Source organism: Telmatherina bonti, assembly GCF_933228915.1.
Source record: "Telmatherina bonti genome assembly, chromosome: 23".
Classification (NCBI taxonomy): Eukaryota; Metazoa; Chordata; class Actinopteri; order Atheriniformes; family Telmatherinidae; genus Telmatherina; species Telmatherina bonti.
This window is the reverse complement of record NC_136632.1, coordinates 29365002-29387745: the sequence shown is the minus strand read 5'-3', so window position 1 is coordinate 29387745 and position 22744 is coordinate 29365002.

The window sequence follows — 22744 nt, the reverse complement described above, 5'->3', positions numbered from 1 at the left end:
CCTACAGGTTTTAAACGTGTCCTACAGGTTTTACACCTGTCCTGCAGGTTTTACATGTGTCCTGTAGGTTTTACACGTGTCCTGCAGGTTTCACATGTGTCCTGCAGGTTTTACACGTGTCCTATAGGTTTTACACGTGTCCTGTTGGTTTTACACGTGTCCTGTTCGTTTTACACGTGTCCTGCAGGTTTTACACGTGTCCTGTTGGTGTTACACGTGCCCTACAGGTTTTAAACGTGTCCTACAGGTTTTACACCTGTCCTGCAGGTTTTACATGTGTCCTGCAGGTTTTACATGTGTCCTGCAGGATTTACACGTGTCCTACAGGTTTTACACGTGTCCCACAGGTTTTACACGTGTCCCACAGGTTTTACACTTGTCCTGTTCGTTTTACACGTGTCCTACAGGTTTTACACGTGTCCTACAGGTTTTACACGTGTCCTGTTGGTGTACACGTGTCCTACAGGTTTTACACGTGTCCTACAGGTTTTACACGTGTCTTGTTTGTTTTACACGTGTGCTGTTGGTTTTACACGTGTCCTACAGGTTTTACACATGTCCTCCAGGTTTTACATGTGTCCTGTTGGTTTTACACGTGTGCTGTTGGTTTTACACGTGTCCCACAGGTTTCACACGTGTCCTGTTGGTTTTACACGTGTGCTGTTGGTTTTACACATGTCGTAAAGGTTTTACACGTGTCCTACAGGTTTTACACATGTCCTGTTGGTGTTACACGTGCCCCACAGGTTTTACACCTGTCCTGCAGGTTTTACATGTGTCCTGTAGGTTTTACACGTGTCCTACAGGTTTTACACCTGTCCTGCAGGTTTTACACCTGTCCTGTTGGTGTACACGTGTCCTACAGGTTTTACACGTGTCTTGTTGGTTTTACACGTGTGCTGTTGGTTTTACACGTGTCCTACAGGTTTTACACCTGTCCTGCAGGTTTTACATGTGTCCTGTAGGTTTTACACGTGTCCTACAGGTTTTACACGTGTCCTGTCCGTTTTACACGTGTCCTACAGGTTTTACACGTGTCCTGTTGGTTTTACACGTGTGCTGTTGGTTTTACACGTGTCCTAAAGGTTTTACACGTGTCCTACAGGTTTTACACATGTCTTGTTGGTGTAACACGTGTCCTACAGGTTTTACACCTGTCCTGCAGGTTTTACATGTGTCCTGCAGGTTTTACACGTGTCCTACAGGTTTTACACGTGTCCTGCAGGTTTTACAGGTGTCCTACAGGTTTTACACGTGTCCTGTTGGTTTTACACGTGTCCTACAGGTTTTACACATGTCCTGTTGGTGTTCCACGTGTCCTACAGGTTTTACACGTGTCCTACAGGTTTTACATGTGTCCTGTTGGTTTTACACGTGTCCAACAGGTTTTACACCTGTCCTGCAGGTTTTACATGTGTCCTGCAGGTTTTACATGTGTCCTTCAGGATTTACACGTGTCCTACAGGTTTTACACGTGTCCTATTGGTTTTACACGTGTACCACAGGTTTTACACTTGTCCTGTTCGTTTTACACGTGTCCTACAGGTTTTACACGTGTCCTACAGGTTTTACACGTGTCCTGTTGGTGTACACGTGTCCTACAGGTTTTACACGTGTCTTGTTGGTTTTACACGTGTGCTGTTGGTTTTACACGTGTCCTACAGGTTTTACACATGTCCTCCAGGTTTTACACGTGTCCTGTTGGTTTTACACGTGTGCTGTTGGTTTTACACGTGTCCCACAGGTTTCACACGTGTCCTGTTGGTTTTACACGTGTGCTGTTGGTTTTACACATGTCCTAAAGGTTTTACACGTGTCCTACAGGTTTTACACATGTCCTGTTGGTGTTACACGTGTCCTGCAGGTTTCACATGTGTCCTGTTCGTTTTACACGTGCCCTATAGGTTTTACACGTGTCCTGTTGGTTTTACACGTGTCCTGTTCGTTTTACACGTGTCCTACAGGTTTTACACGTGTCCTACAGGTTTTAAACGTGTCCTGTTGGTTTTACACGTGTCCTACAGGTTTGACACGTGTGCTGTTGGTTTTACACGTGTCCTGTTGGTTTTACACGTGTCCTACAGGTTTTACACGTGTCCTGTTGGTTTTACACGTGTCCTACAGGTTTTACACGTGTCCTACAGGTTTTACTTGTGTCCTGTTGGTTTTACACGTGTCCTACAGGTTTTACACGTGTCCTACAGGTTTTACATGTGTCCTGTTGGTTTTACACGTGTCCTACAGGTTTTACACGTGTCCTGCAGGTTTTACACGTGTCTTACAGGTTTTACACGTTTCCTGCAGGTTTTACATGTGTCCTGCAGGTTTTACACATGTCCTGTTGGTGTTCCACGTGTCCTACAGGTTTTACACGTGTCCTACAGGTTTTACATGTGTCCTGTTGGTTTTACACGTGTCCAACAGGTTTTACACCTGTCCTGCAGGTTTTACATGTGTCCTGCAGGTTTTACATGTGTCCTTCAGGATTTACACGTGTCCTACAGGTTTTACACGTGTCCTATTGGTTTTACACGTGTACCACAGGTTTTACACTTGTCCTGTTCGTTTTACACGTGTCCTACAGGTTTTACACGTGTCCTACAGGTTTTACACGTGTCCTGTTGGTGTACACGTGTCCTACAGGTTTTACACGTGTCTTGTTGGTTTTACACGTGTGCTGTTGGTTTTACACGTGTCCTACAGGTTTTACACATGTCCTCCAGGTTTTACACGTGTCCTGTTGGTTTTACACGTGTGCTGTTGGTTTTACACGTGTCCCACAGGTTTCACACGTGTCCTGTTGGTTTTACACGTGTGCTGTTGGTTTTACACATGTCCTAAAGGTTTTACACGTGTCCTACAGGTTTTACACATGTCCTGTTGGTGTTACACGTGTCCTGCAGGTTTCACATGTGTCCTGTTCGTTTTACACGTGCCCTATAGGTTTTACACGTGTCCTGTTGGTTTTACACGTGTCCTGTTCGTTTTACACGTGTCCTACAGGTTTTACACGTGTCCTACAGGTTTTAAACGTGTCCTGTTGGTTTTACACGTGTCCTACAGGTTTGACACGTGTGCTGTTGGTTTTACACGTGTCCTGTTGGTTTTACACGTGTCCTACAGGTTTTACACGTGTCCTGTTGGTTTTACACGTGTCCTACAGGTTTTACACGTGTCCTACAGGTTTTACTTGTGTCCTGTTGGTTTTACACGTGTCCTACAGGTTTTACACGTGTCCTACAGGTTTTACATGTGTCCTGTTGGTTTTACACGTGTCCTACAGGTTTTACACGTGTCCTGCAGGTTTTACACGTGTCTTACAGGTTTTACACGTTTCCTGCAGGTTTTACATGTGTCCTGCAGGTTTTACACGTGTCCTGTTGGTTTTACACGTGTCCTACAGGTTTTACACGTGTCCTACAGGTTTTACATGTGTCCTGTTGGTTTTACACGTGTCCTGTTGGTTTTACACGTGTCCTACAGGTTTTACACGTGTCCTGTTGGTTTTACACGTGTCCTACAGGTTTTACACGTGTCCTACAGGTTTTACTTGTGTCCTGTTGGTTTTACACGTGTCCTACAGGTTTTACACGTGTCCTACAGGTTTTACATGTGTCCTGTTGGTTTTACACGTGTCCTACAGGTTTTACACGTGTCCTGCAGGTTTTACACGTGTCTTACAGGTTTTACACGTTTCCTGCAGGTTTTACATGTGTCCTGCAGGTTTTACACGTGTCCTGTTGGTTTTACACGTGTCCTACAGGTTTTACACGTGTCCTACAGGTTTTACATGTGTCCTGTTGGTTTTACACGTGTCCAACAGGTTTTACACCTGTCCTGCAGGTTTTACATGTGTCCTGCAGGATTTACACGTGTCCTACAGGTTTTACACGTGTCCTATTGGTTTTACACGTGTCCTACAGGTTTTACACGTGTCCTATTGGTTTTACACGTGTCCTACAGGTTTTACACGTGTCCTACAGGTTTTACACGTGTCCTGTTGGTTTTACACGTGTCCTACAGGTTTTACACGTGTCCTACAGGTTTTACATGTGTCCTGTTGGTTTTACACGTGTCCAACAGGTTTTACACCTGTCCTGCAGGTTTTACATGTGTCCTGCAGGATTTACACGTGTCCTACAGGTTTTACACGTGTCCTATTGGTTTTACACGTGTCCCACAGGTTTTACACTTGTCCTGTTCGTTTTACACGTGTCCTACAGGTTTTACACGTGTCCTACAGGTTTTACACGTGTCCTGTTGGTGTACACGTGTCCTACAGGTTTTACACGTGTCTTGTTGGTTTTACACGTGTGCTGTTGGTTTTACACGTGTCCTACAGGTTTTACACATGTCCTCCAGGTTTTACACATGTCCTGTTGGTTTTACACGTGTGCTGTTGGTTTTACACGTGTCCCACAGGTTTCACACGTGTCCTGTTGGTTTTACACGTGTGCTGTTGGTTTTACACATGTCCTAAAGGTTTTACACGTGTCCTGTTGGTTTTACACGTGTCCTGTTGGTTTTACACGTGTCCTGCAGGTTTTACACGTGTCCCATAGGTTTTACACGTGTCCTGTTGGTTTTACACGTGTCCTGTTCGTTTTACACGTGTCCTACAGGTTTTACACGTGTCCTGTTGGTTTTACACGTGTCCTACAGGTTTTACACGTGTCCTGCAGGTTTTACACGTGTCCTACAGGTTTTACATGTGTCCTGCAGGTTTTACACGTGTCCTATAGGTTTTACACGTGTCCTGTTGGTTTTACACGTGTCCTACAGGTATTACACGTGTCCTGTTGGTGTACACGTGTCCTACAGGTTTTACACGTGTCCTGTTGGTTTTACACGTTTGCTGTTGGTTTTACACGTGTCCTACAGGTTTGACACGTGTCCTACAGGTTTTACACATGTCCTGTTGCTTTTACACGTGTCTTACAGGTTTTACACGTGTCCTGCAGGTTTCACACGTGTCCTACAGGTTTTACACGTGTCCTGTTGGTTTTACACGTGTCCTACAGGTTTTACACGTGTCCTGCAGGTTTTACACGTGTCCTACAGGTTTTACACGTGTCCTACAGGTTTTACACGTGTCTTACAGGTTTTACACGTGTCCTACAGGTTTTACACGTGTCCTGTTCGTGTTACACGTGTCCTACAGGTTTTACATGTGTCCTGCAGGTTTTACATGTGTCCTGCAGGTTTTACACGTGTCCTAAAGGTTTCACACGTGTCCTACAGGTTTTACACATGTCTTGTTGGTGTAACACGTGTCCTACAGGTTTTACACCTGTCCTGCAGGTTTTACATGTGTCCCACAGGTTTTACACGTGTCCTAAAGGTTTCACACGTGTCCTACAGGTTTTACACATGTCTTGTTGGTGTAACACGTGTCCTGCAGGTTTTACATGTGTCCTGCAGGTTTTACACGTGTCCTACAGGTTTTACACGTGTCCTGCAGGTTTTACACGTGTCCTGTTGGTTTTACACGTGTCCTACAGGTTTTACACGTGTCCTGTAGGTTTTACACGTGTCCTGTTGGTTTTACACGTGTCCTACAGGTTTTACACGTGTCCTGTTGGTTTTACACGTGTCCTACAGGTTTTACACGTGTCCTACAGGTTTTACATGTGTCCTGTTGGTTTTACACGTGTCCTACAGGTTTTACACGTGTCCTACAGGTTTTACATGTGTCCTGTTGGTTTTACACGTGTCCAACAGGTTTTACACCTGTCCTGCAGGTTTTACATGTGTCCTGCAGGTTTTACATGTTTCCTGCAGGTTTTACACGTGTCCTGTTGGTTTTACACGTGTCCTGTTGGTTTTACACGTGTCCTGCAGGTTTTACACGTGTCCTATAGGTTTTACACGTGTCCTGTTGGTTTTACACGTGTCCTGTTCGTTTTACACGTGTCCTACAGGTTTTACACGTGTCCTGTTGGTTTTACACGTGTCCTACAGGTTTTACACGTGTCCTGCAGGTTTTACACGTGTCCTACAGGTTTTACATGTGTCCTGCAGGTTTTACACGTGTCCTATAGGTTTTACACGTGTCCTGTTGGTTTTACACGTGTCCTACAGGTTTTACACGTGTCCTGCAGGTTTTACACGTGTCCTGTTGGTGTACACGTGTCCTACAGGTTTTACACGTGTCCTGTTGGTTTTACACGTTTGCTGTTGGTTTTACACGTGTCCTACAGGTTTGACACGTGTCCTACAGGTTTTACACATGTCCTGTTGCTTTTACACGTGTCTTACAGGTTTTACACGTGTCCTGCAGGTTTCACACGTGTCCTACAGGTTTTACACGTGTCCTACAGGTTTTACACGTGTCTTACAGGTTTTACACGTGTCCTACAGGTTTTACACGTGTCCTGTTGGTTTTACACATGTCCTACAGGTTTTACACGTGTCCTGCAGCTTTTACACGTGTCCTACAGGTTTTACACGTGTCCTACAGGTTTTACACGTGTCCTACAGGTTTTACACGTGTCCTGTTCGTGTTACACGTGTCCTACAGGTTTTACACGTGTCCTACAGGTTTTACACGTGTCCTGTTGGTTTTACACGTGTCCTACAGGTTTTACACGTGTCCTGCAGCTTTTGCACGTGTCCTACAGGTTTTACACGTGTCCTACAGGTTTTACACGTGTCTTACAGGTTTTACACGTGTCCTACAGGTTTTACACGTGTCCTGTTCGTGTTACACGTGTCCTACAGGTTTTACACGTGTCCTGCAGGTTTTACATGTGTCCTGCAGGTTTTACACGTGTCCTAAAGGTTTCACACGTGTCCTACAGGTTTTACACATGTCTTGTTGGTGTAACACGTGTCCTACAGGTTTTACACCTGTCCTGCAGGTTTTACATGTGTCCCACAGGTTTTACACGTGTCCTAAAGGTTTCACACGTGTCCTACAGGTTTTACACATGTCTTGTTGGTGTAACACGTGTCCTGCAGGTTTTACATGTGTCCTGCAGGTTTTACACGTGTCCTACAGGTTTTACACGTGTCCTGCAGGTTTTACACGTGTCCTGTTGGTTTTACACGTGTCCTACAGGTTTTACACGTGTCCTGTAGGTTTTACACGTGTCCTGTTGGTTTTACACGTGTCCTACAGGTTTTACACGTGTCCTGTTGGTTTTACACGTGTCCTACAGGTTTTACACGTGTCCTACAGGTTTTACATGTGTCCTGTTGGTTTTACACGTGTCCTACAGGTTTTACACGTGTCCTACAGGTTTTACACGTGTCCTACAGGTTTTACACGTGTCCTGTTGGTTTTACACGTGTCCTACAGGTTTTACACGTGTCCTACAGGTTTTACATGTGTCCTGTTGGTTTTACACGTGTCCTACAGGTTTTACACGTGTCCTGTTGGTTTTACACGTGTCTTACAGGTTTTACACGTTTCCTGCAGGTTTTACATGTGTCCTGCAGGTTTTACATGTGTCCTGCAGGATTTACACGTGTCCTGTTGGATTTACACGTGTCCTACAGGTTTTACACGTGTCCTGTTGGTTTTACACGTGTCCTGTTGGTTTTACACGTGTCCTGTTGGTTTTACACGTGTCCTACAGGTTTTACACGTGTCCTATTGGTTTTACACGTGTCCCACAGGTTTTACACTTGTCCTGTTGGTTTTACACGTGTCCTACAGGTTTTGCACGTGTCCTACAGGTTTTACACGTGTCCTGTTGGTGTACACGTGTCCTACAGGTTTTACACGTGTCTTGTTGGTTTTACACGTGTGCTGTTGGTTTTACACGTGTCCTACAGGTTTTACACATGTCCTCCAGGTTTTACACGTGTCCTGTTGGTTTTACACGTGTGCTGTTGGTTTTACACGTGTCCCACAGGTTTCACACGTGTCCTGTTGGTTTTACACGTGTGCTGTTGGTTTTACACATGTCCTAAAGGTTTCACACGTGTCCTACAGGTTTTAAACGTGTCCTGTTGGTTTTACACGTGTGCTGTTGGTTTTACACGTGTCCTGTTCGTTTTACACGTGTCCTACAGGTTTTACACGTGTCCTACAGGTGTTACACGTGTCCTGTTCGTTGTACACGTGTCCTACAGGTTTTACACGTGTCCTGCAGGTTTTACATGTGTCCTGCAGGTTTTAAACGTGTGCTGTTGGTTTTACACGTGTCCTACAGGTTTTACACGTGTCCTGTTCGTTTTACACCTGTCCTGCAGGTTTTACATGTGTCCTGCAAGTTTTACACCTGTCCTGTTGGTTTTACACGTGTCCTGTTGGTTTTACACGTGTCCTACAGGTTTTACATGTGTCCTACAGGTTTTACACGTGTCTTACAGGTTTTACACGTGTCCTACAGGTGTTACACGTGTCCTGTTCGTTGTACACGTGTCCTACAGGTTTTACACGTGTCCTGCAGGTTTTACATGTGTCCTGCAGGTTTTAAACGTGTGCTGTTGGTTTTACACGTGTCCTACAGGTTTTACACGTGTCCTGTTGGTTTTACACATGTCCTGTTGGTTTTACATGTGTCCTACAGGTTTTACACCTGTCTTGCAGGTTTTACATTTGTCCTGCAGGTTTTACACGTGTCCTGCAGGTTTTACACGTGTCCTGCAGGTTTTAAACGTGTCCTGTTGGTTTTACACGTGTCCTACAGCTTTTACACGTGTCCTGTTGGTTTTACACGTGTCCTGTTGGTTTTACACGTGTCCTACAGGTTTTACATGTGTCCTGCAGGTTTTACACGTGTCCTGTTGGTTTTACACATGTCCTACAGGTTTTACACGTGTCCTGTTGGTTTTACACATGTCCTACAGGTTTTACACGTGTCCTACAGGTTTTACACGTGTCCTACAGGTTTTACACGTGTCCTGTTGGTTTTACACGTGTCCTACAGGTTTTACACGTGTCCTACAGGTTTTACATGTGTCCTGTTGGTTTTACACGTGTCCTACAGGTTTTACACGTGTCCTGTTGGTTTTACACGTGTCTTACAGGTTTTACACGTTTCCTGCAGGTTTTACATGTGTCCTGCAGGTTTTACATGTGTCCTGCAGGATTTACACGTGTCCTGTTGGATTTACACGTGTCCTACAGGTTTTACACGTGTCCTGTTGGTTTTACACGTGTCCTGTTGGTTTTACACGTGTCCTGTTGGTTTTACACGTGTCCTACAGGTTTTACACGTGTCCTATTGGTTTTACACGTGTCCCACAGGTTTTACACTTGTCCTGTTCGTTTTACACGTGTCCTACAGGTTTTGCACGTGTCCTACAGGTTTTACACGTGTCCTGTTGGTGTACACGTGTCCTACAGGTTTTACACGTGTCTTGTTGGTTTTACACGTGTGCTGTTGGTTTTACACGTGTCCTACAGGTTTTACACATGTCCTCCAGGTTTTACACGTGTCCTGTTGGTTTTACACGTGTGCTGTTGGTTTTACACGTGTCCCACAGGTTTCACACGTGTCCTGTTGGTTTTACACGTGTGCTGTTGGTTTTACACATGTCCTAAAGGTTTCACACGTGTCCTACAGGTTTTACACGTGTCCTGTTGGTTTTACACATGTCCTGTTGGTTTTACATGTGTCCTACAGGTTTTACACCTGTCTTGCAGGTTTTACATTTGTCCTGCAGGTTTTACACGTGTCCTGCAGGTTTTACACGTGTCCTGTTGGTTTTACACGTGTCCTGTTGGTTTTACACGTGTCCTACAGGTTTTACATGTGTCCTGCAGGTTTTACACGTGTCCTGTTGGTTTTACACATGTCCTACAGGTTTTAAACGTGTCCTGTTGGTTTCACACATGTCCTACAGGTTTTACACGTGTCCTGTTGGTTTTACACGTGTCCTGTTGGTTTTACACGTGTCCTGTTGATTTTACACGTGTCCTACAGGTTTTACACGTGTCCTACAGGTTTTACACGTGTCCTACAGGTTTTACACGTGTCTTACAGGTGTTACACGTGTCCTGTTCGTTTTACACGTGTCCTACAGGTTTTACACCTGTCCTGCAGGTTTTACACGTGTCCTACAGGTTTTACACGTGTCCTGTTGGTTTTACACATGTCCTGTTTGTTTTACATGTGTCCTACAGGTTTTACACCTGTCCTGCAGGTTTTACATGTGTCCTGCAGGTTTTACACCTGTCCTACAGGTTTTACACCTGTCCTGCAGGTTTTACACGTGTCCTGCAGGTTTTACATGTGTCCTGCAGGTTTTACATGTGTCCTGTTGGTTTTACACGTGTCCTGCAGGTTTTACATGTGTCCTGTTGGTTTTACACGTGTCCCACAGGTTTTACACGTGTCCTGCAGGTTTTACATGTGTCCTGCAGGTTTAAAACGTGTGCTGTTGGTTTTACACGTGTCCTGCAGGTTTTACACATGTCCTGTTGGTTTTACATGTGTCCTACAGGTTTTACAACTGTCCTGCAGGTTTTACATTTGTCCTGCAGGTTTTACACGTGTCCTGCAGGTTTTACATGTGTCCTGTAGGTTTTACACGTGTCCTACAGGTTTTACACGTGTCCTGTCCGTTTTACACGTGTCCTACAGGTTTTACACGTGTCCTACAGGTTTTACACCTGTCCTGCAGGTTTTACATGTGTCCTGCAGGTTTTACATGTGTCCTGTTGGTTTTACACGTGTCCCACAGGTTTTACACGTGTCCTGCAGGTTTTACATGTGTCCTGCAGGTTTAAAACGTGTGCTGTTGGTTTTACACGTGTCCTGCAGGTTTTACACATGTCCTGTTGGTTTTACATGTGTCCTACAGGTTTTACAACTGTCCTGCAGGTTTTACATTTGTCCTGCAGGTTTTACACGTGTCCTGCAGGTTTTACATGTGTCCTGTAGGTTTTACACGTGTCCTACAGGTTTTACACGTGTCCTGTCCGTTTTACACGTGTCCTACAGGTTTTACACGTGTCCTACAGGTTTTACACCTGTCCTGCAGGTTTTACATGTGTCCTGCAGGTTATACATGTGTCCTGTTGGTTTTACACATGTCCTGCAGGTTTTACACGTGTCCTGCAGGTTTTACACGTGTCCTGCAGGTTTTAAACGTGTCCTGTTGGTTTTACACGTGTCCTGTTGGTTTTACACGTGTCCTACAGGTTTTACACGTGTCCTGCAGGTTTTACACGTGTCCTGTTCGTTTCACACGTGTCCTACAGGTTTTAAACGTGTCCTGTTGGTTTTACACGTGTCCTGTTGGTTTTACACGTGTCCTACAGGTTTTACACGTGTCCTACAGGTTTTACACCTGTCCTGTTGGTTTTACACGTGTCCTGTTGGTTTTACACGTGTCCTACAGGTTTTACACGTGTCCTACAGGTTTTACACGTGTCCTACAGGTTTTACACGTGTCTTACAGGTGTTACACGTGTCCTGTTCGTTTTACACGTGTCCTACAGGTTTTACACCTGTCCTGCAGGTTTTACACGTGTCCTACAGGTTTTACACGTGTCCTGCAGGTTTTACATGTGTCCTGTTGGTTTTACACGTGTGCTGTTGGTTTTACACGTGTCCTACAGGTTTTACACGTGTCCTGTTGGTTTTACACATGTCCTGTTGGTTTTACACGTGTCCTACAGGTTTTACACGTGTCCTACAGGTTTTACACCTGTCCTGCAGGTTTTACATGTGTCCTGCAGGTTTTACACCTGTCCTACAGGTTTTACACCTGTCCTGCAGGTTTTACATGTGTCCTGCAGGTTTTACACGTGTCCTACAGGTTTTACACGTGTCCTGTTCGTAGTACACGTGTCCTACAGGTTTTACACGTGTCCTACAGGTTTTACACGTGTCCTGTTGGTTTTACACGTGTCTTACAGGTTTTACACGTTTCCTGCAGGTTTTACATGTGTCCTGCAGGTTTTACACGTGTCCTACAGGTTTTACACGTGTCTTACAGGTTTTACACGTGTCCTACAGGTTTTACACGTGTCCTGTTCGTGTTACACGTGTCCTACAGGTTTTACACGTGTCCTGCAGGTTTTACATGTGTCCTGCAGGTTTTACACGTGTCCTAAAGGTTTCACACGTGTCCTACAGGTTTTACACATGTCTTGTTGGTGTAACACGTGTCCTACAGGTTTTACACGTGTCCTGCAGGTTTTACACGTGTCCTGTTGGTTTTACACGTGTCCTACAGGTTTTACACGTGTCCTACAGGTTTTACACGTGTCCTACAGCTTTTACACGTGTCCTGTTGGTTTTACACGTGTCCTACAGGTTTTACACGTGTCCTACAGGTTTTACATGTGTCCTGTTGGTTTTACACGTGTCCTACAGGTTTTACACGTGTCCTGTTGGTTTTACACGTGTCTTACAGGTTTTACACGTTTCCTGCAGGTTTTACATGTGTCCTGCAGGTTTTACATGTGTCCTGCAGGATTTACACGTGTCCTGTTGGATTTACACGTGTCCTACAGGTTTTACACGTGTCCTGTTGGTTTTACACGTGTCCTGTTGGTTTTACACGTGTCCTGTTGGTTTTACACGTGTCCTACAGGTTTTACACGTGTCCTATTGGTTTTACACGTGTCCCACAGGTTTTACACTTGTCCTGTTGGTTTTACACGTGTCCTACAGGTTTTGCACGTGTCCTACAGGTTTTACACGTGTCCTGTTGGTGTACACGTGTCCTACAGGTTTTACACGTGTCTTGTTGGTTTTACACGTGTGCTGTTGGTTTTACACGTGTCCTACAGGTTTTACACATGTCCTCCAGGTTTTACACGTGTCCTGTTGGTTTTACACGTGTGCTGTTGGTTTTACACGTGTCCCACAGGTTTCACACGTGTCCTGTTGGTTTTACACGTGTGCTGTTGGTTTTACACATGTCCTAAAGGTTTCACACGTGTCCTACAGGATTTAAACGTGTCCTGTTGGTTTTACACGTGTGCTGTTGGTTTTACACGTGTCCTGTTCGTTTTACACGTGTCCTACAGGTTTTACACGTGTCGTACAGGTTTTAAACGTGTCCTGTTGGATTTACACGTGTCCTACAGGTTTTACACGTGTCCTGTTGGTTTTACACGTGTGCTGTTGGTTTTACACATGTCCTAAAGGTTTCACACGTGTCCTACAGGTTTTACACGTGTCCTGTTGGTTTTACACGTGTCCTGTTGGTTTTACACGTGTCCTGTTGGTTTTACACGTGTCCTACAGGTTTTACACGTGTCTTACAGGTTTTACACGTGTCCTACAGGTGTTACACGTGTCCTGTTCGTTTTACACGTGTCCTACAGGTTTTACATGTGTCCTACAGGTTTTACACATGTCCTGTTCGTTTTACACCTGTCCTGCAGGTTTTACACGTGTCCTGTTGGTTTTACACATGTCCTACAGGTTTTACACGTGTCCTGTTGGTTTTACACATGTCCTACAGGTTTTACACGTGTCCTACAGGTTTTACACGTGTCCTACAGGTTTTACACGTGTCCTGTTGGTTTTACACGTGTCCTACAGGTTTTACACGTGTCCTACAGGTTTTACATGTGTCCTGTTGGTTTTACACGTGTCCTACAGGTTTTACACGTGTCCTGTTGGTTTTACACGTGTCTTACAGGTTTTACACGTTTCCTGCAGGTTTTACATGTGTCCTGCAGGTTTTACATGTGTCCTGCAGGATTTACACGTGTCCTGTTGGATTTACACGTGTCCTACAGGTTTTACACGTGTCCTGTTGGTTTTACACGTGTCCTGTTGGTTTTACACGTGTCCTGTTGGTTTTACACGTGTCCTACAGGTTTTACACGTGTCCTATTGGTTTTACACGTGTCCCACAGGTTTTACACTTGTCCTGTTGGTTTTACACGTGTCCTACAGGTTTTGCACGTGTCCTACAGGTTTTACACGTGTCCTGTTGGTGTACACGTGTCCTACAGGTTTTACACGTGTCTTGTTGGTTTTACACGTGTGCTGTTGGTTTTACACGTGTCCTACAGGTTTTACACATGTCCTCCAGGTTTTACACGTGTCCTGTTGGTTTTACACGTGTGCTGTTGGTTTTACACGTGTCCCACAGGTTTCACACGTGTCCTGTTGGTTTTACACGTGTGCTGTTGGTTTTACACATGTCCTAAAGGTTTCACACGTGTCCTACAGGTTTTACACGTGTCCTGTTGGTTTTACACATGTCCTGTTGGTTTTACATGTGTCCTACAGGTTTTACACCTGTCTTGCAGGTTTTACATTTGTCCTGCAGGTTTTACACGTGTCCTGCAGGTTTTACACGTGTCCTGTTGGTTTTACACGTGTCCTGTTGGTTTTACACGTGTCCTACAGGTTTTACATGTGTCCTGCAGGTTTTACACGTGTCCTGTTGGTTTTACACATGTCCTACAGGTTTTAAACGTGTCCTGTTGGTTTCACACATGTCCTACAGGTTTTACACGTGTCCTGTTGGTTTTACACGTGTCCTGTTGGTTTTACACGTGTCCTGTTGATTTTACACGTGTCCTACAGGTTTTACACGTGTCCTACAGGTTTTACACGTGTCCTACAGGTTTTACACGTGTCTTACAGGTGTTACACGTGTCCTGTTCGTTTTACACGTGTCCTACAGGTTTTACACCTGTCCTGCAGGTTTTACACGTGTCCTACAGGTTTTACACGTGTCCTGTTGGTTTTACACATGTCCTGTTTGTTTTACATGTGTCCTACAGGTTTTACACCTGTCCTGCAGGTTTTACATGTGTCCTGCAGGTTTTACACCTGTCCTACAGGTTTTACACCTGTCCTGCAGGTTTTACACGTGTCCTGCAGGTTTTACATGTGTCCTGCAGGTTTTACATGTGTCCTGTTGGTTTTACACGTGTCCTGCAGGTTTTACATGTGTCCTGTTGGTTTTACACGTGTCCCACAGGTTTTACACGTGTCCTGCAGGTTTTACATGTGTCCTGCAGGTTTAAAACGTGTGCTGTTGGTTTTACACGTGTCCTGCAGGTTTTACACATGTCCTGTTGGTTTTACATGTGTCCTACAGGTTTTACAACTGTCCTGCAGGTTTTACATTTGTCCTGCAGGTTTTACACGTGTCCTGCAGGTTTTACATGTGTCCTGTAGGTTTTACACGTGTCCTACAGGTTTTACACGTGTCCTGTCCGTTTTACACGTGTCCTACAGGTTTTACACGTGTCCTACTGGTTTTACACCTGTCCTGCAGGTTTTACATGTGTCCTGCAGGTTTTACATGTGTCCTGTTGGTTTTACACGTGTCCCACAGGTTTTACACGTGTCCTGCAGGTTTTACATGTGTCCTGCAGGTTTAAAACGTGTGCTGTTGGTTTTACACGTGTCCTGCAGGTTTTACACATGTCCTGTTGGTTTTACATGTGTCCTACAGGTTTTACAACTGTCCTGCAGGTTTTACATTTGTCCTGCAGGTTTTACACGTGTCCTGCAGGTTTTACATGTGTCCTGTAGGTTTTACACGTGTCCTACAGGTTTTACACGTGTCCTGTCCGTTTTACACGTGTCCTACAGGTTTTACACGTGTCCTACAGGTTTTACACCTGTCCTGCAGGTTTTACATGTGTCCTGCAGGTTATACATGTGTCCTGTTGGTTTTACACATGTCCTGCAGGTTTTACACGTGTCCTGCAGGTTTTACACGTGTCCTGCAGGTTTTAAACGTGTCCTGTTGGTTTTACACGTGTCCTGTTGGTTTTACACGTGTCCTACAGGTTTTACACGTGTCCTACAGGTTTTACACGTGTCCTGCAGGTTTTACATGTGTCCTGTTGGTTTTACACGTGTCCTGCAGGTTTTACATGTGTCCTGTTGGTTTTACACGTGTCCCACAGGTTTTACACGTGTCCTGTTCGTTTTACACGTGTCCTACAGGTTTCACACGTGTCCTACAGGTTTTAAACGTGTCCTGTTGGTTTTACACGTGTCCTGTTGGTTTTACACGTGTCCTACAGGTTTTACACGTGTCCTACAGGTTTTACACCTGTCCTGTTGGTTTTACACGTGTCCTGTTGGTTTTACACGTGTCCTACAGGTTTTACACGTGTCCTACAGGTTTTACACGTGTCCTACAGGTTTTACACGTGTCTTACAGGTGTTACACGTGTCCTGTTCGTTTTACACGTGTCCTACAGGTTTTACACCTGTCCTGCAGGTTTTACACGTGTCCTACAGGTTTTACACGTGTCCTGCAGGTTTTACATGTGTCCTGTTGGTTTTACACGTGTGCTGTTGGTTTTACACGTGTCCTACAGGTTTTACACGTGTCCTGTTGGTTTTACACATGTCCTGTTGGTTTTACACGTGTCCTACAGGTTTTACACGTGTCCTACAGGTTTTACACCTGTCCTGTTGGTTTTACACGTGTCCTGTTGGTTTTACACGTGTCCTACAGGTTTTACACGTGTCCTACAGGTTTTACACGTGTCTTACAGGTTTTACACGTGTCCTACAGGTGTTACACGTGTCCTGTTCGTTTTACACGTGTCCTACAGGTTTTACACGTGTCCTGCAGGTTTTACATGTGTCCTGCAGGTTTAAAACGTGTGCTGTTGGTTTTACACGTGTCCTACAGGTTTTACACGTGTCCTGTTGGTTTTACACATGTCCTGTTGGTTTTACATGTGTCCTACAGGTTTTACACGTGTCCTACAGGTTTTACACGTGTCTTACAGGTTTTACACGTGTCCTACAGGTGTTACACGTGTCCTGTTCGTTTTACACGTGTCCTACAGGTTTTACACGTGTCCTGTTGGTTTTACACGTGTCCTGTTGGTTTTACACGTGTCCTGTTGGTTTTACACGTGTCCTGTTGATTTTACACGTGTCCTACAGGTTTTACACGTGTCCTACAGGTTTTACACGTGTCCTACAGGTTTTACACGTGTCTTACAGGTGTTACACGTGTCCTGTTCGTTTTACACGTGTCCTACAGGTTTTACACCTGTCCTGCAGGTTTTACATGTGTCCTGCAGGTTTTACACGTGTCCTACAGGTTTTACACGTGTCCTGCAGGTTTTACATGTGTCCTGTTGGTTTTACACGTGTGCTGTTGGTTTTACACGTGTCCTACAGGTTTTACACGTGTCCTGTTGGTTTTACACATGTCCTGTTGGTTTTACATGTGTCCTACAGGTTTTACACCTGTCCTGCAGGTTTTACATGTGTCCTGCAGGTTTTACACCTGTCCTACAGGTTTTACACCTGTCCTGCAGGTTTTACATGTGTCCTGCAGGTTTTACACGTGTCCTACAGGTTTTACACGTGTCCTGTTCGTAGTACACGTGTCCTACAGGTTTTACACGTGTCCTACAGGTTTTACACGTGTCCTGTTGGTTTTACACGTGTCTTACAGGTTTTACACGTTTCCTGCAGGTTTTACATGTGTCCTGCAGGTTTTACACGTGTCCTACAGGTTTTACACGTGTCTTACAGGTTTTACACGTGTCCTACAGGTTTTACACGTGTCCTGTTCGTGTTACACGTGTCCTACAGGTTTTACACGTGTCCTGCAGGTTTTACATGTGTCCTGCAGGTTTTACACGTGTCCTAAAGGTTTCACACGTGTCCTACAGGTTTTACACATGTCTTGTTGGTGTAACACGTGTCCTACAGGTTTTACACGTGTCCTGCAGGTTTTACACGTGTCCTGTTGGTTTTACACGTGTCCTACAGGTTTTACACGTGTCCTGTAGGTTTTACACGTGTCCTGTTGGTTTTACACGTGTCCTACAGGTTTTACACGTGTCCTGTTGGTTTTACACGTGTCCTACAGGTTTTACACGTGTCCTACAGGTTTTACATGTGTCCTGTTGGTTTTACACGTGTCCTACAGGTTTTACACGTGTCCTACAGGTTTTACACGTGTCCTACAGGTTTTACACGTGTCCTGTTGGTTTTACACGTGTCCTACAGGTTTTACACGTGTCCTACAGGTTTTACATGTGTCCTGTTGGTTTTACACGTGTCCTACAGGTTTTACACGTGTCCTGTTGGTTTTACACGTGTCTTACAGGTTTTACACGTTTCCTGCAGGTTTTACATGTGTCCTGCAGGTTTTACATGTGTCCTGCAGGATTTACACGTGTCCTGTTGGATTTACACGTGTCCTACAGGTTTTACACGTGTCCTGTTGGTTTTACACGTGTCCTGTTGGTTTTACACGTGTACAGTTGGTTTTACACGTGTCCTACAGGTTTTACACGTGTCCTATTGGTTTTACACGTGTCCCACAGGTTTTACACTTGTCCTGTTGGTTTTACACGTGTCCTACAGGTTTTGCACGTGTCCTACAGGTTTTACACGTGTCCTGTTGGTGTACACGTGTCCTACAGGTTTTACACGTGTCTTGTTGGTTTTACACGTGTGCTGTTGGTTTTACACGTGTCCTACAGGTTTTACACATGTCCTCCAGGTTTTACACGTGTCCTGTTGGTTTTACACGTGTGCTGTTGGTTTTACACGTGTCCCACAGGTTTCACACGTGTCCTGTTGGTTTTACACGTGTGCTGTTGGTTTTACACATGTCCTAAAGGTTTCACACGTGTCCTACAGGTTTTAAACGTGTCCTGTTGGTTTTACACGTGTGCTGTTGGTTTTACACGTGTCCTGTTCGTTTTACACGTGTCCTACAGGTTTTACACGTGTCGTACAGGTTTTAAACGTGTCCTGTTGGATTTACACGTGTCCTACAGGTTTTACACGTGTCCTGTTGGTTTTACACGTGTGCTGTTGGTTTTACACATGTCCTAAAGGTTTCACACGTGTCCTACAGGTTTTACACGTGTCCTGTTGGTTTTACACGTGTCCTGTTGGTTTTACACGTGTCCTGTTGGTTTTACACGTGTCCTACAGGTTTTACACGTGTCTTACAGGTTTTACACGTGTCCTACAGGTGTTACACGTGTCCTGTTCGTTTTACACGTGTCCTACAGGTTTTACATGTGTCCTACAGGTTTTACACATGTCCTGTTCGTTTTACACCTGTCCTGCAGGTTTTACATGTGTCCTGCAAGTTTTACACCTGTCCTGTTGGTTTTACACGTGTCCTGTTGGTTTTACACGTGTCCTACAGGTTTTACATGTGTCCTACAGGTTTTACACGTGTCTTACAGGTTTTACACGTGTCCTACAGGTGTTACACGTGTCCTGTTCGTTGTACACGTGTCCTACAGGTTTTACACGTGTCCTGCAGGTTTTACATGTGTCCTGCAGGTTTTAAACGTGTGCTGTTGGTTTTACACGTGTCCTACAGGTTTTACACGTGTCCTGTTGGTTTTACACATGTCCTGTTGGTTTTACATGTGTCCTACAGGTTTTACACCTGTCTTGCAGGTTTTACATTTGTCCTGCAGGTTTTACACGTGTCCTGCAGGTTTTACACGTGTCCTGCAGGTTTTAAACGTGTCCTGTTGGTTTTACACGTGTCCTACAGCTTTTACACGTGTCCTGTTGGTTTTACACGTGTCCTGTTGGTTTTACACGTGTCCTACAGGTTTTACATGTGTCCTGCAGGTTTTACACGTGTCCTGTTGGTTTTACACATGTCCTACAGGTTTTACACGTGTCCTGTTGGTTTTACACATGTCCTACAGGTTTTACACGTGTCCTACAGGTTTTACACGTGTCCTACAGGTTTTACACGTGTCCTGTTGGTTTTACACGTGTCCTACAGGTTTTACACGTGTCCTACAGGTTTTACATGTGTCCTGTTGGTTTTACACGTGTCCTACAGGTTTTACACGTGTCCTGTTGGTTTTACACGTGTCTTACAGGTTTTACACGTTTCCTGCAGGTTTTACATGTGTCCTGCAGGTTTTACATGTGTCCTGCAGGATTTACACGTGTCCTGTTGGATTTACACGTGTCCTGTTGGTTTTACACGTGTCCTGTTGGTTTTACACGTGTCCTGTTGGTTTTACACGTGTCCTGTTGGTTTTACACGTGTCCTACAGGTTTTACACGTGTCCTATTGGTTTTACACGTGTCCCACAGGTTTTACACTTGTCCTGTTCGTTTTACACGTGTCCTACAGGTTTTGCACGTGTCCTACAGGTTTTACACGTGTCCTGTTGGTGTACACGTGTCCTACAGGTTTTACACGTGTCTTGTTGGTTTTACACGTGTGCTGTTGGTTTTACACGTGTCCTACAGGTTTTACACATGTCCTCCAGGTTTTACACGTGTCCTGTTGGTTTTACACGTGTGCTGTTGGTTTTACACGTGTCCCACAGGTTTCACACGTGTCCTGTTGGTTTTACACGTGTGCTGTTGGTTTTACACATGTCCTAAAGGTTTCACACGTGTCCTACAGGTTTTACACGTGTCCTGTTGGTTTTACACGTGTCCTGTTCGTTGTACACGTGTCCTACAGGTTTTACACGTGTCCTGCAGGTTTTACATGTGTCCTGCAGGTTTTAAACGTGTGCTGTTGGTTTTACACGTGTCCTACAGGTTTTACACGTGTCCTGTTGGTTTTACACATGTCCTGTTGGTTTTACATGTGTCCTACAGGTTTTACACCTGTCTTGCAGGTTTTACATTTGTCCTGCAGGTTTTACACGTGTCCTGCAGGTTTTACACGTGTCCTGTTGGTTTTACACGTGTCCTGTTGGTTTTACACGTGTCCTACAGGTTTTACATGTGTCCTGCAGGTTTTACACGTGTCCTGTTGGTTTTACACATGTCCTACAGGTTTTAAACGTGTCCTGTTGGTTTCACACATGTCCTACAGGTTTTACACGTGTCCTGTTGGTTTTACACGTGTCCTGTTGGTTTTACACGTGTCCTACAGGTTTTACACGTGTCCTATTGGTTTTACACGTGTCCCACAGGTTTTACACTTGTCCTGTTCGTTTTACACGTGTCCTACAGGTTTTGCACGTGTCCTACAGGTTTTACACGTGTCCTGTTGGTGTACACGTGTCCTACAGGTTTTACACGTGTCTTGTTGGTTTTACACGTGTGCTGTTGGTTTTACACGTGTCCTACAGGTTTTACACATGTCCTCCAGGTTTTACACGTGTCCTGTTGGTTTTACACGTGTGCTGTTGGTTTTACACGTGTCCCACAGGTTTCACACGTGTCCTGTTGGTTTTACACGTGTGCTGTTGGTTTTACACATGTCCTAAAGGTTTCACACGTGTCCTACAGGTTTTACACGTGTCCTGTTGGTTTTACACGTGTCCTGTTCGTTGTACACGTGTCCTACAGGTTTTACACGTGTCCTGCAGGTTTTACATGTGTCCTGCAGGTTTTAAACGTGTGCTGTTGGTTTTACACGTGTCCTACAGGTTTTACACGTGTCCTGTTGGTTTTACACATGTCCTGTTGGTTTTACATGTGTCCTACAGGTTTTACACCTGTCTTGCAGGTTTTACATTTGTCCTGCAGGTTTTACACGTGTCCTGCAGGTTTTACACGTGTCCTGTTGGTTTTACACGTGTCCTGTTGGTTTTACACGTGTCCTACAGGTTTTACATGTGTCCTGCAGGTTTTACACGTGTCCTGTTGGTTTTACACATGTCCTACAGGTTTTAAACGTGTCCTGTTGGTTTCACACATGTCCTACAGGTTTTACACGTGTCCTGTTGGTTTTACACGTGTCCTGTTGGTTTTACACGTGTCCTGTTGATTTTACACGTGTCCTACAGGTTTTACACGTGTCCTACAGGTTTTACACGTGTCCTACAGGTTTTACACGTGTCTTACAGGTGTTACACGTGTCCTGTTCGTTTTACACGTGTCCTACAGGTTTTACACCTGTCCTGCAGGTTTTACACGTGTCCTACAGGTTTTACACGTGTCCTGTTGGTTTTACACATGTCCTGTTTGTTTTACATGTGTCCTACAGGTTTTACACCTGTCCTGCAGGTTTTACATGTGTCCTGCAGGTTTTACACCTGTCCTACAGGTTTTACACCTGTCCTGCAGGTTTTACACGTGTCCTGCAGGTTTTACATGTGTCCTGCAGGTTTAAAACGTGTGCTGTTGGTTTTACACGTGTCCTACAGGTTTTACACGTGTCCTGTTGGTTTTACACATGTCCTGTTGGTTTTACATGTGTCCTACAGGTTTTACACCTGTCTTGCAGGTTTTACATTTGTCCTGCAGGTTTTACACGTGTCCTGCAGGTTTTACACGTGTCCTGCAGGTTTTAAACGTTTCCTGTTGGTTTTACACGTGTCCTACAGCTTTTACACGTGTCCTGTTGGTTTTACACGTGTCCTGTTGGTTTTACACGTGTCCTACAGGTTTTACATGTGTCCTACAGGTTTTACACGTGTCCTGTTGGTTTTACACATGTCCTACAGGTTTTACATGTGTCCTACAGGTTTTACACCTGTCCTGCAGGTTTTACATGTGTCCTGCAGGTTTTACACCTGTCCTACAGGTTTTACACCTGTCCTGCAGGTTTTACACGTGTCCTGCAGGTTTTACATGTGTCCTGCAGGTTTTACATGTGTCCTGTTGGTTTTACACGTGTCCTGCAGGTTTTACATGTGTCCTGTTGGTTTTACACGTGTCCCACAGGTTTTACACGTGTCCTGCAGGTTTTACATGTGTCCTGCAGGTTTAAAACGTGTGCTGTTGGTTTTACACGTGTCCTGCAGGTTTTACACATGTCCTGTTGGTTTTACATGTGTCCTACAGGTTTTACAACTGTCCTGCAGGTTTTACATTTGTCCTGCAGGTTTTACACGTGTCCTGCAGGTTTTACATGTGTCCTGTAGGTTTTACACGTGTCCTACAGGTTTTACACGTGTCCTGTCCGTTTTACACGT